The sequence below is a fragment of the Nomascus leucogenys genome, chromosome 18, assembly GCF_006542625.1.
Source record: "Nomascus leucogenys isolate Asia chromosome 18, Asia_NLE_v1, whole genome shotgun sequence".
Classification (NCBI taxonomy): domain Eukaryota; kingdom Metazoa; phylum Chordata; class Mammalia; order Primates; family Hylobatidae; genus Nomascus; species Nomascus leucogenys.
Window position 1 is genome coordinate 29,118,515 of NC_044398.1, and position 25,856 is coordinate 29,144,370.

General features: G+C 54.8%; 1 protein-coding gene across 4 annotated transcripts in view; it reads left to right on the plus strand.

Annotated features, from left to right (window-relative positions):
* The window catches only part of ZMIZ1 (zinc finger MIZ-type containing 1), a 245,141-nt gene that overhangs the window by 23,873 nt on the left and 195,412 nt on the right, over positions 1–25,856 (plus strand). The window lies entirely within an intron of this gene.

The window sequence follows — 25,856 nt, forward strand, 5'->3', positions numbered from 1 at the left end:
GCTGAGCTACTAGCCAGTAGGAGAGAGGGTCCTGGGGGTTCAAAGAGCAGTGGGGGAAACTGAGGTGCAGAGAGCACCCAGCAAGAGAATGAATGGGTGGCAGGTCCAAGCTTCAGATAATTATCATTCTTTCTACCCGCCGCCCCCCCGCTACCCCCGCCACACACACACATTCAGGGGATGCTTTAGGTTCTCTGCACTGTGCCATGCAGTTTATGTGCATTATCTCATTTACTGTTCTGAAGAACCCTATGCGGGAAGGACTGCTGTACCCCAGTTTTAATTAATTAATTGATTAATTTATTTATTTTGAGAGAGTCTCACTCTGTTGCCCAGGCTGGAGTGCAGTAGCGTGATCTCAGCTCACTGCAATCCCGCCTCCTGGGTTCAAGCGATTCTCCTGCCTCAGCCTCCCGAGTAACTGGGATTACAGGCGCCCGCCACCATGCCTGGCTAATTTTTGTATTTTTAGTAGAGATGGGGTTTCACCATGTTGGCCAGGCTGGTCTTGAACGCCTGACCTCAAGTGATCCACCCACCTTGGCCTCCCAAAGTGCTAGGATGAGAGGTGTGGGCCACCACGCCTGGCCTGTATCCCAGTTTTACACACATGCATACGTAATGTGCTCAGAGTGATGAGGGCCACGGAGCCAGAAGGCGTTTTAGGCAGGATTTGAATGCAGGCCTGCGAGTTCAGATCCTGGCTCCTGCTACCCTATGCGCACCCTCCCATGCCCTTGCGTGCCTCTTCAGGGCCTCTCTCTGGGCCATCCCCGCCGCAAGCACTCTGCAGACAGACAGTCTTCCTCTTTCTAGGAGGTGTGGGTGCAGAGGACTTTCTGTATTGGGGAGATAAAAGAGCCCGTTTGGGATGATTTTTATCAGCTCGAGCAAGTCGGTTTGACTTACAGGAAGAAGCCAATTTGCATTTTGGGAAAGAGCTGAGTGTAAAGGCCGCAGTGAGCACTGGGTGGATTTATAAATAAACAGTCGACCGAGGGCATTGTATGTCCCCAGCTGTACAATGCTGGGTTCATATTGACACCACAGACCTGTTCCGCACGTCACAGCTGCCCTTTGGACAGAAAGGGCCTAATTGAGTAAGAGAGCGCTGCTGCTGGAAATGCCAAGGAACCCATCCTCCGACCTGGCTTCCTCGGCACAAGCGAGCCGGGTGAGTCCGGCTGCAGCCGGGCCTGTTTACTGAGGCTGCTGGCATTGCATGCCAGGTGCAGAGCCCACGGGCGATTCAGAAGGCCACGAACGCTGGGGCCAAGGTGGCCTCTGCTCTCCCTGCAAACCGGAGGGAGGTGGAGCCAGAGCCAGGTCCTAGGAAACTGGGGTCATTGCACAGAGGCTACCAGACAGTCTGCAGAGCTCAACGGCCTGGGTTCCAACCTTCTCGCACACTGCCACTATCGGTTACTTTGGCTTTCTAGAGCCAGATTCCTTGGCCGTGAAATGGGTACTGCTTACTTCTCAGGTTATTTTGAGAATGAAGTGAGATGAAGTCAACGGTAGATGTATCTCTCCGTTGTCCCTGCCCTGCTGTGGGATGAGAGAGTGATTTTGGACAAGACCAAGGCCTCGCTGGGCATCACTGTCTTCTTCAGAAAGCAATGGGGCTGGGGCCAGGTGTGCAGTGGCTCACGCCTCTAATCCCTGCACTTTGGGAGGCCAAGGTGAGTGGATCGCTTGAGCTCAGGAGTTTGAGACTAGCCTGGGCAACACAGTGAAACCCTGTGTTTACCAAAAATACAAAAACTAGCTGAGCATGGTGGTGTGCACCTTTAGTCCCAGCTACTGGGGAGGCTCAGATGAGAAGATTGCTTGAGCCCAGGAGGTCGAGGCTGTAGTGAGCCATGATTTTGCCACTGCAATCCAGCCTGGGTGACAGAGCAAGACCCTGCCCCTCCTGAAAAACAAAAGAGAGAGAGAGAGAGAGAAAGCAAGCAAGCAGTGGGGCTGGATGCTGATCAGAGGCCTGGGACCCTTGGGCCAGAGGGAGCTGTCCCTGCCCAGCTGGCTACAGGAGCTCTGACTCTCAGACCAGCCTAGATTCATATCCTGTGTCTTCCACTTGTGGGACCTTGGGCATTTGACTTCCTCTCAGGACCTCAGTTTTCATGGGTAGAAAGTGGGAACAATTAAGGTTGTTGGAAAGACAAAATATGCTCAGGTACACTTAGTGCTCAGCCTAGGGCTGGCCACATGGTGAATGCTCATAAATCAGTCATGTCTATAACATACATTTCAAGGGAAAGACATCTGTTTTGAGGGCAGAACACTATCTATTAAGTCAAATATTTTCCTGATTTAATTTCAATAGTACTGTTATAAAAAACAATAACCATGATACCGATAGTTAGAAGACCGCCCCTTCCAGGCCCACTTCTTTACCCCTTTGCTTTTTGGCAGTAACCCTTGTGCAGAGCCAACCCCATTCTCCTGACCTAACCAGTTCTCACCTGGCCGTGCGGCCTTTCCGGGTGTCAGGCAGGTCTCTCCGGTTAGGTAAGGGAGGCCTCATCCTTCTTACCTGACTGCTCTGAGTGCGGACCTATGCTGCTTCCCGTCTTCTCCAAGTGCCTGATCTATTACCTTGGGCCTGGAATGCACCTAACAAAGGCTACCATGAGGAGGCCCCTCGGTACCTGTTCATCTGGACACATCGTGCAGACCCCCTGCACCCCGTGTGGCTCCCAGTCAATCTTCAGGGTGCAATCAATCTCTTCCTCAGAGGCCAGATTTCATTGTTCTAAGCCTTTCTCAGATCCACATCTTGGGGCTGCTGGGGTCCCTGCATCTGTGTCCTGGTGGTCAGTTTGAAGCACCAGCAGACAGCAGTGCTAAAGGTGCCTTGTGTGTACTATGTGTGGCCATCTAGGGATGTCTCCTCTGTTGCTGAACCTGCAGATCCCCGTGAGGCAGGTGGGGCCACAGGCCTCTCCCCTCTGTTTTATAGGGGAGGTAATTGAGCAGAACTTAGGTCAGTTACATGCTTTGCTTCGGTTGCGGGGCTGGGATTTGGACCTGGCTCCTGGCCTGACGCAGGTCCTCAGCTTCCACCAGCCTTGCTGCCTCTGAAGGTTGCTGGAGAAAGGAAGCTGAATGTAGAGGGTGGGTCTGGAGGAGAGGGGGAGGAGATGAGCCCAGAAGGACAAATGTTTGCACAAGGAGTTAGAAATGAGATGGCTAGGCTGGGCATGGTGGCTCACTCCTGTAATCCCAGCACTTTGGGAGGCTGAGACAGGCGGAACACGAGGTCAGGAGATTGAGACCATCCTGGCTAACACAGTGAAACCCTGTCTCTACTAAAAAATACAAAAAAAATTTAGCCAGGTGTGGTGGGCGCCTGTGGTCCCAGCTACTAGGGAGGCTGAGGCAGGAGAATGGCGTGAACCCGGGAGGCGGAACTTGCAGTGAGCCGAGATCGTGCCACTGCACTCTAGCCTGGGCGACAGAGCGAGACTCCATCTCAAAAAAAAAAAAGAAGAAAAGAAAAGAAAAGAAAAAAGAAGCGAGATGGCTTCAAAGAACCTCCAGCAGGTGGAGGTGAGGGGTGGGAAGGGCTCTGAAACCACTGGCCGTTTTCTTGAGCACTTCTTGACCCGAAACCCTGCCTTGAGGGGTTGATAGAGACTGGCTCCTTCAGTCAAGCTTGCTTTCAGACCTGGATGTGGGGGCCTGCTGGGTGCCAGCACCCTCCTAGGCTCTGGGAATAGGACAATGGCCAGAACAGATAAGATCCCTGTCTGCTGGGAGCCAAAGAGAGAAACCAGGTAAACAAGCCAATCACAATCAAGGACACCTTTATAAATTATGATGAGGGCCAAGAAAGAAAGAAACAGGGTGCTGAATAGAAAACCACCCAGAGGTGAGTGTGGGGGCTTTGGGACAAGAAGGCCTTTCTGAGGAGGGCCGTGAGATGATGGGGTGGGAAAAGAGAGCACACAGGCAGAGGAAACAACGTGTGCGAAGGCCAGAGACAGAGAGGGGTCCCATGTGGCTTGGGGACGACGGGCAGGGGCAGAGCAGCTGAAATACGGTAGGCACCATGCATGTCTTCCAGCTCCACTTGCCCCCGGGTCGCCAGCAGTGCTGCCAGCCTGCTGTGGGCATGGGATCAGGTGTGGACATGCCTGTATCTGCTGGGGGGTCCCACATGGTGCTGGCTCCCCGCCTCAGCCAAGGGGCACATGACACATGACATCACTGGCTATTTCTGCCTCCCACCGGCCACCTCCATCTTTGCAGCATGAAGGGAGGCCTGGCCCAAGCCCTTAACTGGTCCCCTGGCTTGGCTGTCTGCCACTGAATATCATCTGCTATTTTAGTGACCATCCTGCTGTCACAGAGGGCAGTGGAGGCTGAGGGGTGCAAGGGCTATCACCAGGGGTCCCCGGACAAGCCCAGGTTCTTCCGCTTAGGGTCAGCCCTGGCCCTGCAACCTTTGTTTATTTACTTTGGGCCTTGCTCAAAACTGGTAGCGAGCTGCCTGGAATGCAATGTGACGAACTCGAGATAATAATAAAATCAATTGGACTGTTTCCCCAGTAATTCTAGAGACTGATGCATCATTAATGTTGGTAATACAGTGCCTGTCAGATCACAAACTTCTCAATAAATGTGCAGCTGGCAAGCTCTGATAGAAATTGGAGGCAAGCAGAGAATGAGATTTGGGGCCTTTGATATATGGGGTGTCAGTGGCGCAGTGAAGTTTTTATCAATTTCTGTCACTTTGGGCTTTTGTGCTCACAACATATGTGGTCTTCATGGCACCTCTCTGTGGGCTGCTTGGATGCTAACTGCACCCCCCACCCAACAGCGTGAGGAAGAGGAGTTCCTGGAGGGGCCTCAGCAGCACTGGTGCCCTTCCATGCGGCTGCATTACCAGGGGCTTCTCAGGCAGACGTGGATGGGCAAAGCCTTTGGACCTGACTCTGGGGATCACTCAGGCACTCTCCAAGCACCGATTGAGCGCCTGTTGGATTCAAGATGCCATCGGGCCCTCGGAGGCCTTTGGGGGCTCTGGAGGACTTGATGGAAGCCTGGGGCTTGGGGTTGTGGGGAATGGTCAAATGATCATTCCTACCTAAGGGTCAGGAGAAAATGGAAGGAGTGTGTGAGCTAGCCTGGAAGTGTCTGCCAGGTAGACTAGGAGAAGGGCCTATTAGACTGGGGAGCTCTGTGGGCCCAGGCCCTGAAGCATGACGAATCCTGGAGTTTATGCGGGAGTGAGGAGTTTGGCCAGGCCAGGCCCCAGCGGCACTGGAGAGAAGGCAGAAGCTGCCTGGAGGCAGTGTAGTGTGGTGGTTAGCACAAGCGCTCTGGAGCCAGACAGGCAGGCTCCGAATCCTAGCTCCCACACTTAGCAGCTGGGCAACCTCAGGGAAGTGACTCAACTGCTCTGTGCCTCAGTTTCCTCACCTGTAAAATGAAGGTGGTGATAGTTGACCACCTACCTCAAAGGACTCTAGCGAGCATAAATGAATGAATACTTGTATGAGTGTCTGGTCCATTGCAAGCACCTGATAAGTAATTGGCATTACTTTTGCATAATGAGCTCAGTGAACCCACCAGTCACCTGAGAGCCATACAGTGAGATTCAGAGAGTTGAAGTGGGGCATCCGCACTCATACAGCCGCCCAGAAGCAGAACTGAGATTTGAGTGCAGGTGATCTCAAAACCTGAATCTCTAAGCTGCTGCTGAGGCTGGGGTTGAGCAGGGTGGGCCTTGGGTGCCCATGTGGAGGAGGTGGCATGCGGCTGGGGGCCCAGCACCCTACTGAGGATGGGCCTGTGAGGTCACCGTCATTAGCAAGGAGATTGGGTGGGCAGTGAGTGAGCTCAGGCTTCATTTGTCAGTAGCCCTCTGGAGCTGGAGAACTTCTGAGACTGGGGACTTGACTGTGGTGCAGACGTCTGCATTGCCCCTGGAAGCTGGAAGTGGCTTTGAGTAGCAGAGGAGCCAAATGGGAACCATGTTGGCGGCAGATTCCAGAAGTGAGTCAGAATTTCAATGTTCCCAGCTCACCTGCTTGGGAGCAGGTCCTGAGACCCAGCAAGGCCTGCACCCCCTCCTCGACACCCACCCACCCTAGAGTGCCACGGTCTCTGGAAACCAGAGCGGAGCGTCCCTAGGCTGTGGGGGTGACTTGGGCTTGGGCACATTCTGATGCAGATATCACTGTGGTGCACCTGCTGGGGACCCACCGTGAGGCCCCAGGAGTTGGTGTGCTGGTGCTGGATACCAGCACTCCTTGAGAGTGCCCTGGGCACAGGGACCCCATGCTCCCATGAGCAGGGGTGCTCCTGGCCCTTCCCCAGGCTGCCTTTGAAAAGGTCCTTCCCCCTCCCTATGGCTCCACAGAACACCAGGATGTACTCCTGGCTGGTTCTGCATCTGTGTTTGCCTTTAAAAGGGGTTACAAGGCCCCCCAGGGCCTCAGGAAAGAAGAAGCAATCTTGTTAGACTGGGGTGTGGAAGACAGAGGGGCCTGTGCTGCACTGGGAACAGGGAGTGGTGGCCTCTGGGCCCAGGTCTGCCCCCGTCCCCTCCTGGCTCCCTCCAAACCTCCCTGAGCCTCCATGCCCCGCTTGGGACGTCCCAGTGTGGAGCCCAAGTCCCTGCACTTGTTGGGTGGTGGAGGATGGCTGGTCCCGCGTTTCCCAGGTGATGTGCCCAGGAAACATCTCTCCATAAACCCCCTGTGACTTGGGCTTGGAGGAAGTGTCCCTTCCTGCCAGATGAGTGGGGGCTGGGTGAAGCACTGAGAGGAGCTACAGGTGCATTTGAAAAAGCAGGTGGGTCTTCTTTTTACCACCTGGAGGTCCTGGTTATGGGGGCAGGTAGGAGCACGGTGCTGACATGGTCCTAACCGGTGTGGGTCCCATCACTACTGCTTGTATGACCCAAACAAGTCTCCAGCCACTCTGAATGTCACTTATCACCACAGTGCAGGTCTTCATGCCCACCTGACTTGGAGTATAATGGACCACACACCCTGATGCTCAGAGCACGTCTCTTGTTGAATGCCAGGCCCTGGATGACTGGTCCTGGCCCAACCCCAGGAGTTTAGAGCCTCACTAGGGAACAAGACTGGGCAGGTACTACCTGTAGCATGAGGGGCTGGTGGCTGTGAACAAGAGTCCTGCTGAGTGGAGCCCCAAGGGGACAGGTTCAGGTCGGCCTACTAGGGGAGGGCATTCAAGGAGGGCCTCCCAGAGGAGGTGGCCTTTGTGCTTCAGCCCAAAGGATGAGTTGAGGAATGCTCAGCAGAAAGAGGCAGGTGAGGGCTGGGCATGGTGGCTTATGCCTGTAATCCCAGCACTTTGGGAGGTCAAGGTGGGAGGATTGCTAGAGCCCAGGAATTCAAGAACCTCCTGGGCAACATAGACACCATCTCCGAAATAAAAAAAAACAGGGCAGGTGAGGTTATCAGGCCTGGGTGGGTGGGAGGCAAACCCCGGGAGCTCAGTGGTGGCCTGATCACATCCCAGAGGGCCTTGAATGCCGAATGGAGTTTATCCTTGACTAAGGGTCAACAAGGAAAGATTTTGGGGTGAAGAGTGCTGTCCTCAGATCTGATTTGCAGACCAGTAGCTGCAGTGGCTGCTTGGAGGACGTTCTCACAGGGGTCCCATGAGCCCTGCTGCATTCCAGGAGAGAGGGCATGAGGCTCATCGCTGGCAGGGGCCTGGGTATGGGCCAAACAGTGCTGCAGATATCATGTGGTTGGTGGGGGGTAAGGATGGTGGTCATCGGGGGCACTGGGTGCTGTGGTATCTGAAGGGAGTGATTTCCAAGTGCCACGGGGGTGCCCTTGGCCCTCAGGGCTTTTGCACACAGCACCCTTGGGTGCCTGCTAAACGTGCAAATGCTGTTCTCACCCCAGCACAGCTGGGCCAGGTGCATTTAGAAACCTGGCTGAAAACTGCAGGTCTGATGAGGAGCACAAAGGCCGGGTCCCTAGAGAACAGGAGCCTTTGAAGGAAGAGGGTGGAGCTGATTGCAGACTGCAGAATCTTGAAGGGGTCCACAGAGGGGCTGCAGGGTGTGGACTTGACCGCAGCAAGGAGAGAGGAGGACCAAGCTCTCTCCTTTGATGAATAATTCAGCATACAGTTGAAGCTCTTTGCAGTAGGTGTGAGGAAGGCAAGATCTTGGCACCGGGGACGCTACTGATTGTCTAATGGAAGGGGGTTCTCAGCACAGGCAAAGGGCTGAGCTCACTGTGCTGGTGAAGGGGGCAACTGAGTAAGTCCTCTAGGATGAGTGGGAAGTTCCCAGTCGGGAAGTGAGGGAAAAACATCTGAGGCAGAGGGAACAGCATATGCAAAGGCTCAGAGTGCTGGGGGGATGCTGTCAGAGGGACACAGCTCTTGAAGCCAGGCCAGCGGGGATGGACTTTGTTCCTGTCTAGGGGCAGCAAGTCAGCCAGGCTTTCTTCTCTCAAGTCAGAGAAGAAAGGCCAGGGCTACTGGATCCTGGAATGTGTGAGGCCCTCGGCCCAGTGGACGTCTGGTGGCCTTCATGTATCTTATTGGCACGGCCACGTTCACAGGAGCCATGGGGGCAGGGGAGGGCCTACTTGTGCAGAGGGAGGGGTAGTCTCTAGGTAGGCAACTGGCACCTGCCCCTCTGGTGGTAAAGTCCATCTGGGTGAACCAGGGCAGGGAGGGAGGGAGGGAGGGAGGCAGGTGGCCAGGTGACGGCTGTCCTGGCAGGTGCGCTCCGTCATCTGCCATGAAGACAGCCGTGGGGCCTCAGGGGCTGGAGCTGTTTCTCACACTGTCCCCCACCACAAACACACACACTGAGACTCCACCGTTGTCCCTCCCCTCTCTGAGGATGTGATGTGAGGAGCAGCTGTCAATTACCGTCAGCTGCCACAATGCGGGGAGGCAGCTGAGGACCAGAGAGAGCAGGAGTGGCCAGCTCCAGGTCACACGGCAAGTGGGACCTCCGACCGGCTCCCAGCCTCCCCATGGCACCAGGGACCTCACGTGGGTCAGGATCTCTCCACCTTCTCTGTAACTCTGGCTCCTGCCCTCTAGGAGGAAAAGCTGTCCCCTAGCAATAAGCTCTTCCCATCTGGAGTCACCAGCTTGTTCAGCTTTTGCTCACCTCCCTCCACCTACAAACAACCCAAGGGAACAAACCCAGAAAGCCAGGTCCCAGCCTGTTGGACCAGGCCTCGCCCAGTTGGAGCAGAAGGCGTGCAGTGGTGAACGCAGCCTGTAGCCCCTCTCACAGGGAGGCAGAAATCCCGGCTCTGGAAGTGTATAAACACGGTTATTTTTAGCCCTCAGAGGGCTGTGGGCGCAGCAGCGTGACCTGAATCTGGCTCAGCCCCCTCCTCCTGCCCCACCCGGGAGAGAAGGCCTCCTTTGCCCTGCCCTCTGCTCCATCAGCCTTAGGGCTGGGCCAGTGAATTCCAGGACCCAGGGAGAGAAAGAACTGGGTGTGTGTGGGGGGGGTCTCAGCAAGGCTGCCCAGGGCCAGGAGCTGAGGGGGGACAGGATGTGGTTTTCAGAGAGGCAGCATTTCAAGTTGCAACAGAAATATTGGAGCCACCCAATTTCATGACTTTTCCATGGGTTCTTACTCCCTAATCCTGGTCCCTTCCCTAGTCTGGCTGGAGGTGAGTCCCAGGCACCCCCTGGGAAGAAGCAGTGCTGGCCTAGCACCAGGAGGCCTTGCTGCTGCTTTGCTGCCATAGGCTACCAGGCCCATATAGCACCTCTTCACAGCTCAGTGCCCTCATCTGAGAAGTGGGATCATTCCCAGCCTGGCTGGCAGGGGGCTGAGAGGTGATGGTGAGCTGACAAAATCGTAACTGTTCACTCACTTGTTCATTCAACCAACACTTATTAAATGTTAGTTTTGTGCCAGCCAGTGATCTAAACATTGGATAGAAAGCAGGAAACCAGCTTGAGGAGGTGCTGACCCTCCTGGGGCTAACATCATTGAGCAGGGCTGAGGGGCACAGAAGGACAGTAATCAGCTCGTAGTACGTGCAGTACAGTAGTAATGTCAAGCGATGTGTTACGGAGCGGCTGGGGTGGGGGAGGCGGCATGTATTTTAGATGAGGGCAGTCTGCTCCCAGACCCCTTGAGAAACTGTAAAACAGCCAGCCACTGTAGGTGGAGGAGGTGGTGAGCGGGAACAGCAGGTGCAAAGGCCCAGGGGTAGGAATATGCTTGGTGCCTGAGAACTGAGGACATGGGGAAACCATGAGGGGGAGCAGGCAGGGCCAGCTGCACGGGGCTCGAGGGCCGTGGGGATGCCTGGGGTGGGGGGCTGTAAACAGGAAAAGCTTTACAGCTGTAAGGAAGAGCAGGAAGGAAGTGAGAGTGGGAGGCCAAGGAGGGGCTGTTGCCCCCACCCAGGCAAAGGAGCTGTCGAGGAGTGGGCAGATCCGCACACGGGGAGGGTGAGCGGTGGAAATGGCAGATGGCTTGGCTGAGGGGGAGCGTCAGAAACCAGGATGGTTTTTTGACTCTTGGATTTGATGCCTGGGTGGGTGGGGGTGGAGAGGGCATTTGATCCAAAAGGAGGGCGGAGGGAGAACAGGATCTGGGGGAGGGAGGGCAAGGGGTGATGCCAACCTGGACACAAGTTTTCGGTGTCTGTTGACATCGGAGTGGAGAGGGGAGCCCCGGGGGAGCAGCTGCATGGGGCACACCAGGCCCCAGGCTGGCAGGCCCTCCTCCCTGGGGCTCTTTGCCAGCCCGGAGCCAGGCTGTGTGGGCGAGTGCTTCCCTGGGGGCCTGGCCTGGGGTTTTGTCCCAGTGCATCATGGATGAGGGCCTTCCGGTCCCCTGGCTTGGAGGCGGGTGCGGGTGGGGGTGCAGAGTGGTCCACGGCTCTGCCCAAAAGGCTGGATCTGGACAAGTTGGAAGGTGGTCTGTCATTCAAGCACCATTTGCCATTGGCTGGACGCGAGCCCTGGTATCACTACCAACCTTGTTCCCAGCTGGGCTGACTTCTTACTATGAACTAGCAACTGCCACTCCTGTGCCTGGACTGGGATGGGAAGGACAGCAGGAGTAGCAACATGCTCTGGGATTTTTCACAGCAGACCTGGTTCACTTTCATCTGGTCACCAGACAATGTAGTGACCCCTCCCCTCTCTGGGCCTCAGAATCCCACCTGAGACCCCAGGATGGAGTAGAAGGTCTTCAGGGTCTCCGTGTGAGATGCAGCCTTTCGATGGCGGAGATTTGGTATTGAGAGGGTCATGGCGTGAGTAAAGGTCTGGAGGCTGGTCCAGGGAGTCACCTTGCAGGACCGTGGGGAGCGGATGAGTATAGGGTCCACGTGCATAGAAGCCATGTGCAGGGCGGTCACCGGAGGTGAGGTGGGAACACCAGGCTGCCTGGTTGGGTCAGAGGGACCAGATTACCATATACGCCATTGTGCTCTCAGGATAATCTCCTGGCTTGTTAAAGCCTCAGTTTTGTCATCTGCAAAATGGGTACAATAGATGTCACTGAGCTTGCAGGGGTGAATACCCCCCGAGGTACAGAGATGGGCCAACTCAGTGCCTGGTCGTAGGATGTCTTTGATTTCCAGAGGTTGCCTTCTTTCCCTGTGTTTCTCCAGTTTGTAGCCAGAATCCAAATTTCAGGGGAGGGCTCTTTTGCTGTTGGGGCTTCCTGTGAGAGCCATAGCCCCGGGCCAGGGAGTCCTGCCAAACCCAACTCTGGAGGCCGTGAACCTCACCGTAGCCTTGGGGACTGGCCCGCTGGCCACGGTGCTCTGAGCATCAGCCTTAGGTACTGCTAGTAGGAGGCGCACTGGGGTTTTAACCAGAGGCAGTAATGAGCTTTCTGAAATCATGCCAGCTTCATGTTTTGTTTCTCAAAGAAACGATGGGCCTTGATTTCCTGTCAGCGTTGATGTGGTTGCTGTTGTTGTTGGGTGTGTTGTGGTGTGTGTGTGTGTGTGTGTGTGTGTGTGTGTTTGTGCATGTGTGTGTGTGTGCGTGTGTGTGTCTTAACTGCCATGGGTTTTAAAGCCATGGTGGAAAGTGAGGAAAATAGCAGATGCTAGATCCAATTGCCACCAAACTGTCTTGAAATGCTATAAATATTTTCTAAAAAGACTAGCTTCCCAAGCCCAATGTGTTAGTTGTCTCCTCCCTGAGAAACTGATTCCTGAAAATTTAGACAAATAACCTCTTAAATCACAGCTGTTAACCTCAGGTGTAAAAACTGCTACTGCATCAGCCGCAGGTCACAGCGACTCTGCTCTGCCTAAGTGCCTCCGTGTGGCATAGAGAAGGCGGTGGCAGAGAAGAGAGACCTTGTGCTTAGGCAAGAGACTAGGGTCGGAAGCCGGGCTTGGCCACTCACTGCTGTGTGACCTGGGGCCAGTGGGCCCACCTCTCTGAGCCTCTTCTGTGTAACAGACCTGTTACAGGCTGCCTTGATCCTGAGAGTGCCACTGAACTGAGCTTCTTTCTGCTCCTCAAAGGTAAACAAAAGTGACCGTTGGCATTCAGGAGTTCACGTTAATCAGGACTGAGAAAACCCCTCCGCCCCTATTCCCTCTAGCCCTCTGGCTGTGTCAAGGACAGCCCCCAGTGACTGGATACTTGCTGGGGTCCCTTTTCAACAGAGAGCACCTGCAGCACCCGGAGCCTCCAGCAGACAGGCAGCAAAACAGTGCCATTGTTTGTTCTCTTGTATTTGTTTTTGTGTTTAACTTCTATCCTTGGTGAGTGAGGCTAATTTTGTATTTAAGGTAGTATTATAAAGTTCTTTTAAAAATAAACGTATTTATGCAAAAGTTGTGAATTGATTATTAAGCTAATAGCAGTTTCGATGGCAGAAGGAAATGACAAACATCAGGAAGATGGGAGGAAATGTGACGGGCTCTGCAAACTGTCCGGGTTGCCCTTCTCCTAAGTGCTCACCAACTTCTGTGCCCTTGTAGAAGGAATGGGTGGGGACGGGTTGCTGGAGGGACGTTCTGGTAAATTGTCTTCCGATTGCACGATACCCAGAGGTGACCACCACACTCCCTAACACGGTGGGGCTACAGAAGGCCCCATCCTGGCATCCGGGCCAAGGGAAACCACTCTCGTGGAGAGTCTTGGCCAAGAAGCTGGGATTCTGTAGCAAAACCAAATCCCCCCACCCCCAGGCCCTCTGTGCCTCTCCATTGAAGTTCCCAAACTGAGGGTCTAAGCTTGACACCATCCGGCAGCTCTCTCCTAGGCCAGAGACCAAGACCGGGCCTTAGCTCTCCCGGGCATGGCTGAACCCAGCAGAATGTAGTAGTTGCTCCACTAACAGGGACAACAAGTGCTGTAGGTTTTGTCTTATGCTCTGCCTGAGAGTGACAGCCTGGAGTGCTATACAGAATAGCAATTCTGAGGCTACAAGGAGCTCTGTAAGAGAGCGTGGGGACCAATTGGTAATGCCTGCCATGGGTGTGGGAAGGAAGCCTGGGGGCACACAGGCCTGTATTTGTGACTCACGTGCTCCCCCAAGCCTGTGGCTAGATCCTGCCCCCACTGCATCGCCAGCACCCAGCCTGGCGATCAGTGGGTGATTGAGCCCAGAAGCTCCTATAGGAACTTAGCAGATGCTCCTTGGCCGGTCTTTGCCCATCGTGCAAGGGGACATCCCCCAATCACATTGCAGGCCCTGGAGGGTCAACACTCAGTCCTTGAGTTTAGGAAGCTCTTGTGCATTCCATACCCGCTCCCTGCTAGGGCTGGATGTGGGGTAGGTACCCAGGAAGTGTGTTGATGAGACCCAAGAATGATCAACAAATGGGACTGGAAAGGTGGTTTGGCCTGGCTTGGCAGCAGCCCATGTAACACTACCTCACTACAGGCATCGTGCAGGTGGCCGAGTGCCCCAGATTTTCTAGGACAGCCCTGGTTTCAGAACCTTCATCTATTGTTCTTGAGTGCCCCTGCCTGAACAGGCATTTGGGCTCCGCTTTGGAAGTCCTGGCTGCTGTGGATATAGCCCTCATGATCATGCTCTTTGATCACTTTCAGAGCACTCACTCTTCCATTGCCTTTGCATCTGGCCAGGGAATGGGGCAGCCCCATTTGCTCACTTTTTTCAGGTGAGGAAATTGAAGGCCAGAGTGAGCAAGTGACTGGCTTGAGGCCACACAGCCAATTAATGCAGACGTCTGGCCTGAACCTGTGATACCCATCTTCTGGCCACTTCACTGTCCACTTACAAAGCCCAGAACTTTCTGCATCCTGCTATTTAAGCCTCATTCATTCAGTCAGTCAGCTTTTGTAGCCTAGCGGGTTAGACCTCAGGAGTCAAACAGCATGCTTTCCATTTGAACTACTTCTGGCCGTGTGACTTTTGGTGAGTTCCTTTCTCTCTCTGTGCCTCAGTTTCTTCATTGATAAAAGGGATGTAAACACCACATGGGGCTGTTGTGAGGATTACAGGGTTAACAGTGCCTGACTCAGGGTGAGGGTTCTGGGGGGCCCGCCAGTGGTGTTCACAGAGGTGGACTGATCATAGTTGCTCACAGTCTGGTGAATGTGAGGTGAGAGGCAGATGTGTTCACCATGAAAGAGCGTTCAAGTGGATGGGTGGGGTCAGAGGTGCACTGGGCACCACAGGGCAGTGGGAGGAGGGACCATCTCCATTGTTCCCACACTACTCGGAGGCATTCAGAAAGGTTCCTCCATCCATGGACGCTACTTGGAGCAGGGCTTGCAGGGGGCAGGGAGGGCACTGGCCTGACCCTGGCAGATAGCAGCCTCCAAAACTTCTCTGGACAGAGGATGGCACTCTTGCCTACTGCCTCACTACCTCCAGCAGCTGGAGCTTCTGGGCTCTGCTGTAGGATGGGGGTGGGGTTGAGAAGAGGTGAAAAGACCCAGTTGCTTTGTCCCAGGGGCAGGCACAGAGTCCTGCCTGAGAGCCCTGGCATGGGGTAATTGTCTATTGTTCATCATCTGGTAAGCCAGCTCCCCACCTTCTTTCTGCCTGCCTGCCTTTCTGTCCTTCCTCTCAGCATCTGTCTATGCAGTATAAAGAGCCCCTCCCAACACAGTCACCAGCAATCTGCTTCCAGGCTAGTGTTGACACCCCAGCCCACCCGGAGACCCATTTATTCTGCCACTGGGGCACAGGGCCCAGTTTTAATCATCCTCGCTCCACTGTGAGATACAGATGGTTGTATTATTAATAGTCATAATTAATCAGCATCCACAGAGGAGCTTTTCCCTAGGCAGCAGATCCTCAGGACGGGCAGCCCTGGGAGGTCCCATTCCAGTCCCCCTTTACAGATAGGGGAAGTGAGGCTGGGAGAAGGGGTGGCAAGACTCATCCGAGGTGGAGCTGAGTATGGACCCCAGCTCAGATCTCAGAACTGATAACCACCTGCAGTGTTACTGTCTGGGAATGGACTGTTCACCCCACCCACCCATACCAAGGTCCTAGAGCGCCAATTGCTGGGAGAAGCTTTCAGCACTGGGGATGGGAGGGCGGGGCTCAGGCTGGTGGTGCACTTTGAGATCTCAGGCTGAGAGTGAAGGAAGAAAGGTGGGATGGGGAAGAAAGGCCTGAGGGAGGCAGGACATAGTGGGCTAGCAGGACAGGGGGGCCAATTGGGGTAAGGGTGGGGAGGTGGCCTTGGGTAGAAGGAAAACCAAATACCAACCATCTCCCCCTAATACACACAGATCGTGGGTCAGGGCCTGAGGATGGCTGCTTCTCTGTTCTAAGCTCTGCATCCCAGGGACAGTGATTTAAATGCTTGCAGCAGGCAGCATCGTGATTTATGGGGCTGTTTTGGACGGGCCTAACGACATCAGCACAGAGGCAGTGAGGGGCTTCTTGCACAATTCTGCAAGCCCACCTTGCTGCCAGCCCACCTGCTCCCCTGCCTGGCTCCTGGGGCTGACCACCACTAAGGCCCCTGTGCATGCATGTGCACATGCATGCACCCAGACCCACGACTGGGTGGGCACACCCAGGCCCACGTGCTGTGTGTGCACCTGAGGCTGTCCACATCCCTGCCCACAGCCCATAAACTGTGTTAGCCCAGCATGCAGGTGTGTGCTGCTCTGGGCATGTGTGCAGATGAACACAAGTGTGCCCAGGTGCACACATGTGTGTGTCTGCCTGCACTCTGCAGGCATCCATGTGCCTATGTCCTCTGGGCTGCCTCTCTCCGTGTTGATCTATTCGTGGCTCTGGGTGGTGGATGTCTGTTCGCTGTCCTGTGTGTGTCCCAGTGTGGATGTGCATTGGTGAGGGGTGTACACACCTCTGTGCAAGTGTGCCTGTGTGCATGTGTCTGTGTGCACACATGTGTGGGCATGCAACTGCCACCTCATCCTGTCTTTTTCACTATGGGTGTTGTCCACACTCACATCCTTGTGTGCAACACACACCCGGTGCCCAGCATGGCTGGGCTGCCCCCGCCTGATCATTAGGCTCACGGATAAGACTCTCTGTCATTGTAAATGAGTATAGAGTGCCCCAGCCCAGGAGTCCTGAAGGAACTGGAGAGGTAGCCTCATGTGTCCTCAGCATCTCCACCCCACCTCCATATGGATGGTGCTGGAGAGGGGAGGCTGGGAGGGAGGGATGTGGTGTCCACTCCCAGGCCCCCACACTGGGTTCCTGATCCACCCTTTGTTTCTCCCCACCATGCCCATGCACTCGCCCATATTCTGTGCCAGACTTTGAAGACAGCCCCGGGTCATGGGAGAAGCCCAGTCAAGAGTCAGGCAGCCGGGTGCACAAACCCAGGCTCTGTTGCCAGCATGTGGCCCTAGACATTCCCCTCTGCCTCTCCCATCATCAGTGTTTTCCCACCTGCAAAATGGTCTTAGCAACAGCCACCTCATGGGGTTATTGTGAGGACAAAAGGGGTGCAGAAACTGCTAGAGAAATCAAGTTCCTTCCCCCAGCAGACCTCAGTCTCCCCATCTGTAAGATGGAAATAATGACCCTCACCAGTGGTCTCATGGAGGGTTTTGAAGGTCAGATGAGAAAAAGGTTCAGTGAAGGCTGCAGGGTGGCACCCATAGGATTTGTTCCAGCTCTGAGCAAAGGAGATGAGGGGTGCTGGGCACTTGGTGGCATGCAGGGCCTGGGCCAGATGCCTGCATCCAAACCCCCATGCCGCCACCCTCTGGCCTTGGGATGTGGGAAGGTTACTTCGTCCTCATCTGCATCTCTGTTATCCTTAGATTCCTCATCTTTCCAGCAGGCATGTTCATAGTAGTATCTATCTCCTGGCATGGTGGGAGAATTCAGGAGAAATGTGTGTGGAGCTTAGCACAGAGCTTGACACAAAGCAGCTGCTCAAATCAGCGGTATTTGTTATTCTTGTTTTCGGCCTTATTGCCATACCGGTGGCCACTCGGTCTGGAAGGACAGGTGAATGCATGGTGGATGATGCATTAATACCACACTGGGGTACCTATTAATAAGGTTTAATCTGTGTTTCCAGACTTGATGTCCATCCATCCCACCGAAGAAGAGTTCAAGCTTTTCTTCCAGGGAACTGAGAGGGCCATGCCGAAACTGGCAGCCTCAGCCTGCAAGGGGTGCCCTGGGGAAGGAGGTAGTTGGTACTCATCTTGGCCGACTACAAAGGATCTGGCTCCTGGGACTCTGAATGCTGTGCCCCCTGCAGCCACCCAGCCCCACAATGGGGAGCCAGTGGTTACATTTACCCCTGTCTCTTTTGAGCCATATGGTGGCTGCACCACAGCTGGCTCAGTGGCTCTGAAAGAAGGCCCACAGGGGAACATGAGGTCTTACCTGAGTCAGGTGAGGACTGAAACCCCCACTGCCAGCACTGCAGTCTGGGGCTTCCAGTTTCACCATAGTTCCTCTAAGCTGCCTGGAAGAAGGGCCTGAACTCATGAACTTCATGACCAATGGACCTGAAGTCTGGAAACACAGATGATACCTCATTAACAGGTATCCCAGTGTGATATCGATACATCATCTGCCATGCACTCACCTGTGCTTCCAGATGGGGTGGCCACTGGCAGCGAGGGGCTATTTGCATAGTTATGCAGATGGCTGCCAGCCCACTTGCTCCCCTTGCCCAGCTCCTGGGCTGACCACCACCAGGGCCCCTGTGCATAGAGCCCATGAGCAGTCCCCATCACCTGTGGGCTTCCCAGTCTGTGCCCAACTTAATGATAGCTGTTAGGGTCCAGTAGAGGCTGCAATGTCCCCATCCTAGCAGGGGCTTCACTGAAGAAACGAGGCCCTGGCACCCAGGCCAGGGCAGGGAGGAGACAGTTGGTAGACACAGCCAGGGCTGCAGGGGCTCGGAGGTCATGGGGCCCAGGTGGGCAGGCAAGGGAGGAGGCAGGTCAGGCTGGAGCCAGTCCTTGAAGGACAAAGAGGATTTAGCTCACTGGAAGGGATGGCATTCCAGAAGGACAGAAGTGTGTGGGCAAAAGTTTGCAGTCATTCCCGGGGAGAGGTGTACCCGCTCCCATAAGATGTTTGGCCTGCCCTGGCCCAAAGAGCAGAGTCTTTGCTCTCGATGGCTAGTGGCTGTGGGGTGAAGCACATGGCCAGGGGATGTGGGTGACGGGGGAGGCGCACCCTCAGGCCTGAGCCAAGGGAGACCAAGTGGGCCCACACAGGCCAGAGCCTGAGACCTTGGCACCAGCTACTCGGAGATCTTGACTCGAGAGTTAATGATTCATTTGTGGCCAATTTTCTGCTGGCTTTGCCTGGAAATTCCCAAGCTTGCCCCTTCCCTCACCTTAGGGAGCTCCAAGAATACAGTCTCACTTACACTTGGCTGAGAACGTCTCACCCACTATCCAGGGAATGGTTTTTAAAATTACAGCAGGTGTGATGTAGGTTAGCCATTAGGAAAAGCTGATCGGGGGCTACAGGCTGGGGGCTGGGGTGGTTTGTTTGAGTGTTTGGAACAAATGTGAATAGAATTCAGTCTAGTGTAAAGTGTTGCGACAGTTACAAATGGGGAGCTACAGCTTGACCCAGAGTAGGACTTGGCTGGGCTGAAAAAGTAATGGCATAGGCAAAGGCCCTGGGGCATGAACATCCAGGGAACGCTGAGTGATTGTGGTGTGGCTGGAGTGTAGAGGCTGTGAGAGACTTCTAGAAGTGTGGACACAACTCCCAAGTGAAGAACTCTCAGGACTTGAAAATTTGGCAGTGGGACGTGCTGGCAGTGGGGAGTCAGGGCTGGTACCTGAGTGGGGGACAGGTGTGTTTGATTTGGGTTGTAGGATCGCTTGCCCATCCCTGTCTTGATTCTGCTGGTCAGCAGACCTTCTTGACAGCCTGCTCTGTGCCAGGTCAGACCCACGTTCTGCATGGGTCCTGCACCTGTGTGGAGGCTGAACTAAAGGGAGGGGGTTACATGTAGCAATTCAGGTGTGAGCACAGGTGTGTGCGGGAGCAGGGGAATGGCTGATGACTTCAGATCCACTGGGCTCCATCACCGTAAGTCCTTGGGTGAGCGTAGCAGAGGTGTTGGGGTAGGCTTCAGGAACCCCATGTTCCTGGCAGGCTCTGTGGACACGCCGCCTGGAAACCAGTTCTGCCCTGTAATATCAGCACAGCTGAAGGAGCCTGGAATGTGTATCTGTCCCTGTACAGAGGAGGGGAGCAGACAAGGCCCAGAGAGGGGAAGGTTAATGGCAGAGCCCAGGCAGAACTCAGGGCCCAGTCTCCCAATCCTGGCTGATTGCACATAGATCCCACCACCCACCCACTCCTGCAGATCTAAGGACATTTCCCCCAAACCAGGCAAAATAGAGCTGCCTGATTGTCCAGGTCAAAACGTCTGGGTGTTTGGGGGAGGGAGGGTTCCTTTGTATCTTTCACAACTTAGCAAATTTAATTTCTTCTGATTATTTCTTGACGGTCCCAGGCGTTGGTGGTAAACAACCACTCTCCCCAGAATGTTTCCCTGTGACAGCAGCTTTCTCTGGCAAGGGTGCTATCAACACTTGGCAGGGCTTCCTCCTGGCTCCTGGCTCCCAGCTCCTGAGATCCTGAGCTCCTGAGCTCCTGGGCTCTTGAGCAAGGCAGCAAGTGAGGGCTTCTCAACAGCTTTCAGCATGCAGAGCTTGCCCTGTGTACCAGGGCAAGGACAGGCCTAGCCTCTTTGTTCCCCGCGGCATCCCGGCCTGGCTTCGGAGCCTCAAGTGGCCTCTGGTTGTGGATGGTCCCTGTGCGGTGAGGCTGGGTGGTATCAGGTGTCTGCTGGCTCCCACAGCTCTGGTGCTGAGGTCCTTGGCATGGCTCAGTGGCAGGAGGGAGCCTGTCTCCTGAGCAGCTCTGCCAGGCCTGTCTGTGGCTGAGAGACCGGCAGCTTCCTGGGCCTGCAGCCTCCATGGTCTGCGTCACACTGGCTTAGGTGTCCTGAGTCAGAGCCAGGAAATGGATCTGCCATGTGGGGGTGGAGGTGCTGCTGCCCGGGCAGCTGGGGTGAACCCCAACCTCCTGCCCATCCACACCTGGAGGGTCCTGGCCTTGTGCTTCCTTCCCCTGGCCTGGCCTGAATGTGACCAGTGCCTGGAGGAGAGGCTGAAGTTCCAGCCTGCTCCACACTCCACTTCCTGTGCCCAGGCCCCTGTTGTTGGCAGGGTGGGTGCTGAGACACAGGCACCATGCTATGCTGTGCTTTTGCCTGAGTTATTCTATTCCCTTTTTCTAGAATGGCCTTTCCAACTCGTTGTCTGGGTGATTTTCTGCTCCCCCTCCAAGAATTTACACACGAATGACTTTTCTGGTGAAGGCTTCCCTGGCACCCCCACTCTGGCCAAGGCTGCCCCCCTTTTCCTCTGAGCCCCCTCTCCATTGATGGCTCCTATCACAGTGTAGTATATTCACGTTTGGAGCCCGTTCGCCTGTGCAGGTGCCTTGAGGCTTTTTTCTTTGTGGGTCCTACAGGCCTGATGTGTAGTATCAGCTCAATAAAAGCAGGCTGGATTTAATTAAGGGGGTTCCTGAAGGCGGTGCTGGAGTCTCCCTTTGTTAATGGTGTGGTGAAGAGGAGGTGGGAGTTTGCAAATGGAGAGAGGCTGACTTGCCTGCCCAACCCCTACCCTTGATCCCCTCTGAGGGCAGTGCTGCCCCCCTGACTGCTGGGGACTGGGGTGGCCCCCTCCATTTCCATCCAGCGGCAGGGAAGGCTGCCCGGCAGGAGCTGGCTCCCCAGGTTGCCGGAGTGATCACTCTCCAGAAAACACCCCAGTGGAAACTGCATGAATGATTGATAAGAGCTGAGAGCTGTTTAATTTTTTCCCCCTGTTTAATGGCTATCAATAATTTAATACGCTCTCTGTATGTTTTTAAGAAATAGCACCCATTTCGCCGTCTCCGGTTTAGCGGGCTAAATGATTTAAGTGTTGGAAATGTGCTCTGAGGATGGAGGTTGAGTGAGTTGGAGAAATCTGGAGGCTGGGGGTGGGGGAAGGCGGGTTCAGAGCCAGCCACAGCATCTTGGCCTGGGTGTGTGTGTGTGTGTGTGTGTGCATGCACGTGCTGTGTGTGTGTGTGTGTGTGTGTGTGTGTGTGTGTGAAGGTGGGAGGGAGAAGGGAGGGAGGGAAGGGGCGGGTAAAAGCCAGCTCCTCTCTGCTAAGAGCAAGATAATTGCTTTTCCGGGGCCTCACTGAGCAGCAGCTGAACAGCTGTCAGCACCCCCCCTCCACAAATGCTAAGCTTTTTTTCTGGATGGCTCTGGGGGGCCCAGGGGGGCTAGGAAGGAGCTGCCGCCAGTATCACCATGGGCTGAGGATCTCCCTTCCCCCTGACATCTTTGCCCCCTCTTAAAGCTTCTAAATCACTTCTATTTTAACAATGCAGTAAGGCTGCTGCCCGGGTGGTGTCTTCCAGATGGGGTGTGGGTGGTGGAGTGGAGTGAGGGACTCAGAAGGACCTGGAGGGTCATCTGTCAGTGCTCCCCCAAACTTTCCAGATGCAGAGCATCACCTGGGAGGACTTGCTAAAAATTTAAATTTCTGGGCTGTGTTCCAGACCCATAGACTTCCATTCCCAGGGGAGAGGCCTGGGAAGCTGTGGGTTTAACAATCAGCCCAGGTGATTCTTAGCAGAGGAGTTTGGGAACTATAGAGTCCAGCTCTGTTCTGGTGCTTACAGCACCCACAGCACCACGTGGCAGCTCCCTTCTGCTTGCATGCCTCTGGGAATGAGGTACTCACCACCTCCCAAGGTAGCAGACCCACTTGTGGAAGGCATACTCCAGTCCAGAGTTGCTTCTGATGTTAGGCTGTGACCTACCCAGCTGCCCCTGTGGGCTTGGAGTTCTCTCTGCTACAGGACAGACCATGTTTCCTGGGATCTCATGTCTTTCCCTCTCCCAACCTCGCCACTTTCTGGCTTGTTTGGGCCTCTCTGCTGGGTAAGGAGCTTCCTCTCTTAGCAAAGGGTCCTGGAGGTAGAATGCAGGAAGGTGACAGGTGCTGTGGCCTGTCTGTAGTGTGTGAGGTGGCTGCATCATCCTGTTGCTGGTAAGCATCATCGCTGGTACAGTGGAGACCCTGAAGAAGGCAGAAAGATGCTGGGCCTCAGCACCGCCTTGGCCTATCGGGGATTCCATTCCTCCCACGAGAGAGAAAACTGGCTCATCAGAGATTGTTGTGTCAGCCATAGCTCTTAGATGACCCTGGGGGGAACTGAGGGCTGAGGGGTTTCCCCAGAGACCACATATCTATTTAGGACAGAGCTGGAGCTGCAAATGTGGGGGCAAGATGCCCTTAGAGGGGTGGCCAGGCCAAGGCCCTGGCTTTAGGGATCAGCTGAGGCCCCAGCCAGTCACTCACCTGAGGTTGGATAGGGAAGGGCTTCCGCCTTCTCAGTCACTCGGGGCCGATGGACAATTCATGGAGTCAATACATGGAAAGATTTTGGTGGAGCCGATGCCCACTCTGTCTGGCATTACAACTCTTCCTTCTGTCTGCCTAACAGTTTCCATTGTTTTGCCAGAGGGTGTAGCATTATACTACTGCCATGGGTCTTGCAATTTTGTTTTAATAGATAAGTAAGAGGGAAGGAGTGGTGCACATTTACTGGGCATCATGGCCTACTGTGAAATGGGGAGTATAATCCCCCCATAAGCCCTGCACTCTGTAGCCCCTTACTGCACCCCCAGATTCAGCCCTACCCTCCATCTCTGTGGGAGAAGGCTGGGCCCCCAGGAGAGAATTGCCCTGTTGGGTGCTGGCAGCTGACCCATCTTGAGATCCCAGTCCCCCATCCTCCCCTGAAGCCTGCTCTGGCCATCACAGTATGGTTGGGGTATCTCGACCCTGGGGGAAGAGGAATAGGGGTGCCACCCAACCCTGATAGAGCTTCTGCTTGGAGAACTCTGAGAGCTGGGGAGGCAGAAGAGAGACTTACACACCCTGGGGAAGACCCAGCCCCAGAGAGAGAACTGTGTGAATATGGACACCCAGGCAAGGCCTGGGGAGGTCAGGGAGGGCCTCCAGGAGAAGGTGCCACCTGACTGCAGGCTTGAGCATGGTAGGAAGGGGAAGGGCATCCTGGGGTGGAGGTGTGATGCAGCCTGTGGGGGTGCACAGAAGAGTGAGGTAGAGCCTGCAGGGCTGGGGATGGGCTACAGAGGCCGGCTGGCCAGGGCGGGGCTGACCTGATTCACTTGGGCGGAGAGCCACGGAAAGATTTGTCTTTAGTTCCACTGAAGTGTTACACCCATGCAGAAAAGTGTGTATCTCCTACATTTGTAGCTTGACAAATTATCCTGAAGGGCACATGCTTCTGTAGCCGCCAGGCAGATCAAGAAACAGAAACTTGCAGACCCGCTAGAGCCCCCTGTGCCTTCTACTCACTGCCCCCTCAAGGATACCGACCGTCCTGACTTCCAGCCTGCTGTGAGTTATCTCCTGCTGCCCAGCAAACCACCTGAAAACTTGGTGGCTTAAAGCAGCCACCATTTATGAAACCTCACAATTCTGTGGTTTGGCTGGACTTCTCCTCCTGATTCCCTTGGGCTCATGTGACTCCAGTCACCTTTGAGGGTCGGCTGGACTGGAAGGTCCAGATGGCCTCAGTCACACGGGCAGTGGCTGCTGGCTGTTGCCAGGGGAGTTCCCCACCCTCCACTAAGACAGACACCTCCCTCCGTGGCCTGCAGCCTCCCAAGAGAGGCAAGGCCAGAAATGGCAGGACCTCTTGAGGAGGCCTAGTCTCTATAACTCACAAAATGTCACTCACACCGAATCCTATTGATCTAAACAACTCTCAAGGCCAGCTCTCAGCAGGTGGAGAACAGACTCCGCCTCTTGATAGGAGGAACTCCAGAGGACCCCTGCCGTATTTCGTCTATTACAGGCGTAGAGTCTTTTTGCCCTTCTTGACCTTTATATAAATGGATCTCCTAAGTGTATTCTCTATCGTGCCTCGCTTTTTGAGTCAACATTGTGTTTGCAAGATTTACCCATGGTGTTGTTGGATGAAGTTGCAGATCACTCATTCCCAAGCCTGTGCAGCAGTTTGTTGTGTGGAAACACCAGTTGACCCATTCTATGGTTGGTGGCCATTTGGGAAGTTTTCATTTTCTGGCTGTTATGAATTGCCTTGCTACAAGCATTCTAGCACATGTCTTCTGGTGAACATATGCACATTTTTCTGTGGACATGGAGTTGCTGGGTCATGGGAGAGGTCACAGGGTAAGAGACCCTTCCAAACTGTTCTTCCAAGTGGTGAGACTAGTGTCTAGTGTGTACCCCACCAGCAGAAGGGGACTTTACAAAGACCCAGCTGAAGATGGGCTGGAGGTGCATCTTGTGGACACTGGAAGGGGCTTCCTGTGATGTCCCCTCTGCCCGCCCTGAGCCTCAGGCCCCCAGGTCGGGGGAAGTAGAGCCATGAGGCTGATCCCTCTTTTCTGAGCATGAGCTTTCCTGCTGCACTTTTTCTACCCCAGAGGCCTCCCGTTGCCTTCTCCTTTTCCCAGAAGCTGCCTTTCATGGTTGACCTGATCCTCAACAGTCAGGGAGGCCAGGGGTCTGCAGATGCCGGAGCTGGTGGGGAGACAGCCACACAGCCTCCATCCTTGAGGAGATTTGGACTTCACTCCAGCCTTGCCTTTCACCATTGGAGGAACACTTTCTCTCTCAGGGCCTCAATTTCCTCATTTGTAAAATGACAAGGAAAAGTATCAACCTCACCAAGTCCCTTCCTTCTCATCAATCTGACCCCATATTCTAGAATCGAACAGAAGAAGGGATGGGGGAGGCCTCCTGACTTCAGTCTGCCCACGTTGTTCTGTTTGTTCACTGCACACCTTCACGGCACCATTCATCCATCAAGGAGTCTCTGTGGTCCTTGTTAACCAGTTCAGAGGACCGAGAGAAACTAGACTTCACTCCCAATGTCCAGGAGCTGGGCCTGGAGCGGGAGAGTGTCCTGTGGGAAGCGGGAGAAGGCAAGGTTGGCCAGGTGCACAGCCCGCTGGAGACAAACGAGCAAGGAGGGGCTGGTGAGAGAGGGCGCCACGGAAGCACTTGAGCAGAGTCTCGAAGGCCAGGGGCCCTTGAAAGACAGAGAAGTGGGGAGAAGAGCTCTGAGCGGGGCACCCAGCATGTGCCAAGGCTGGAGCCAGGGGCTCTGGGAGGCTGGGCTGACTGGAGCCCAGTGGTGGGTGGGCAGGTTTGGCTGCTGCTGTGGTCTGGCTTTCAAGGCTGCGGGGCTGCTCAGCCGGTGCCGGGGCTTCGAATGTGACGTTCAGGAGCTGCGACCTTTATTTGGCAGTGGCAGGGCAGTATCCAGTGTCTAGAGTAGCTCCACGTTGGTGGGCCAGTTCCACCTTCCAGGAGATGGCAGCCAGGACATAGAGGTCCATGACGTGGGTGA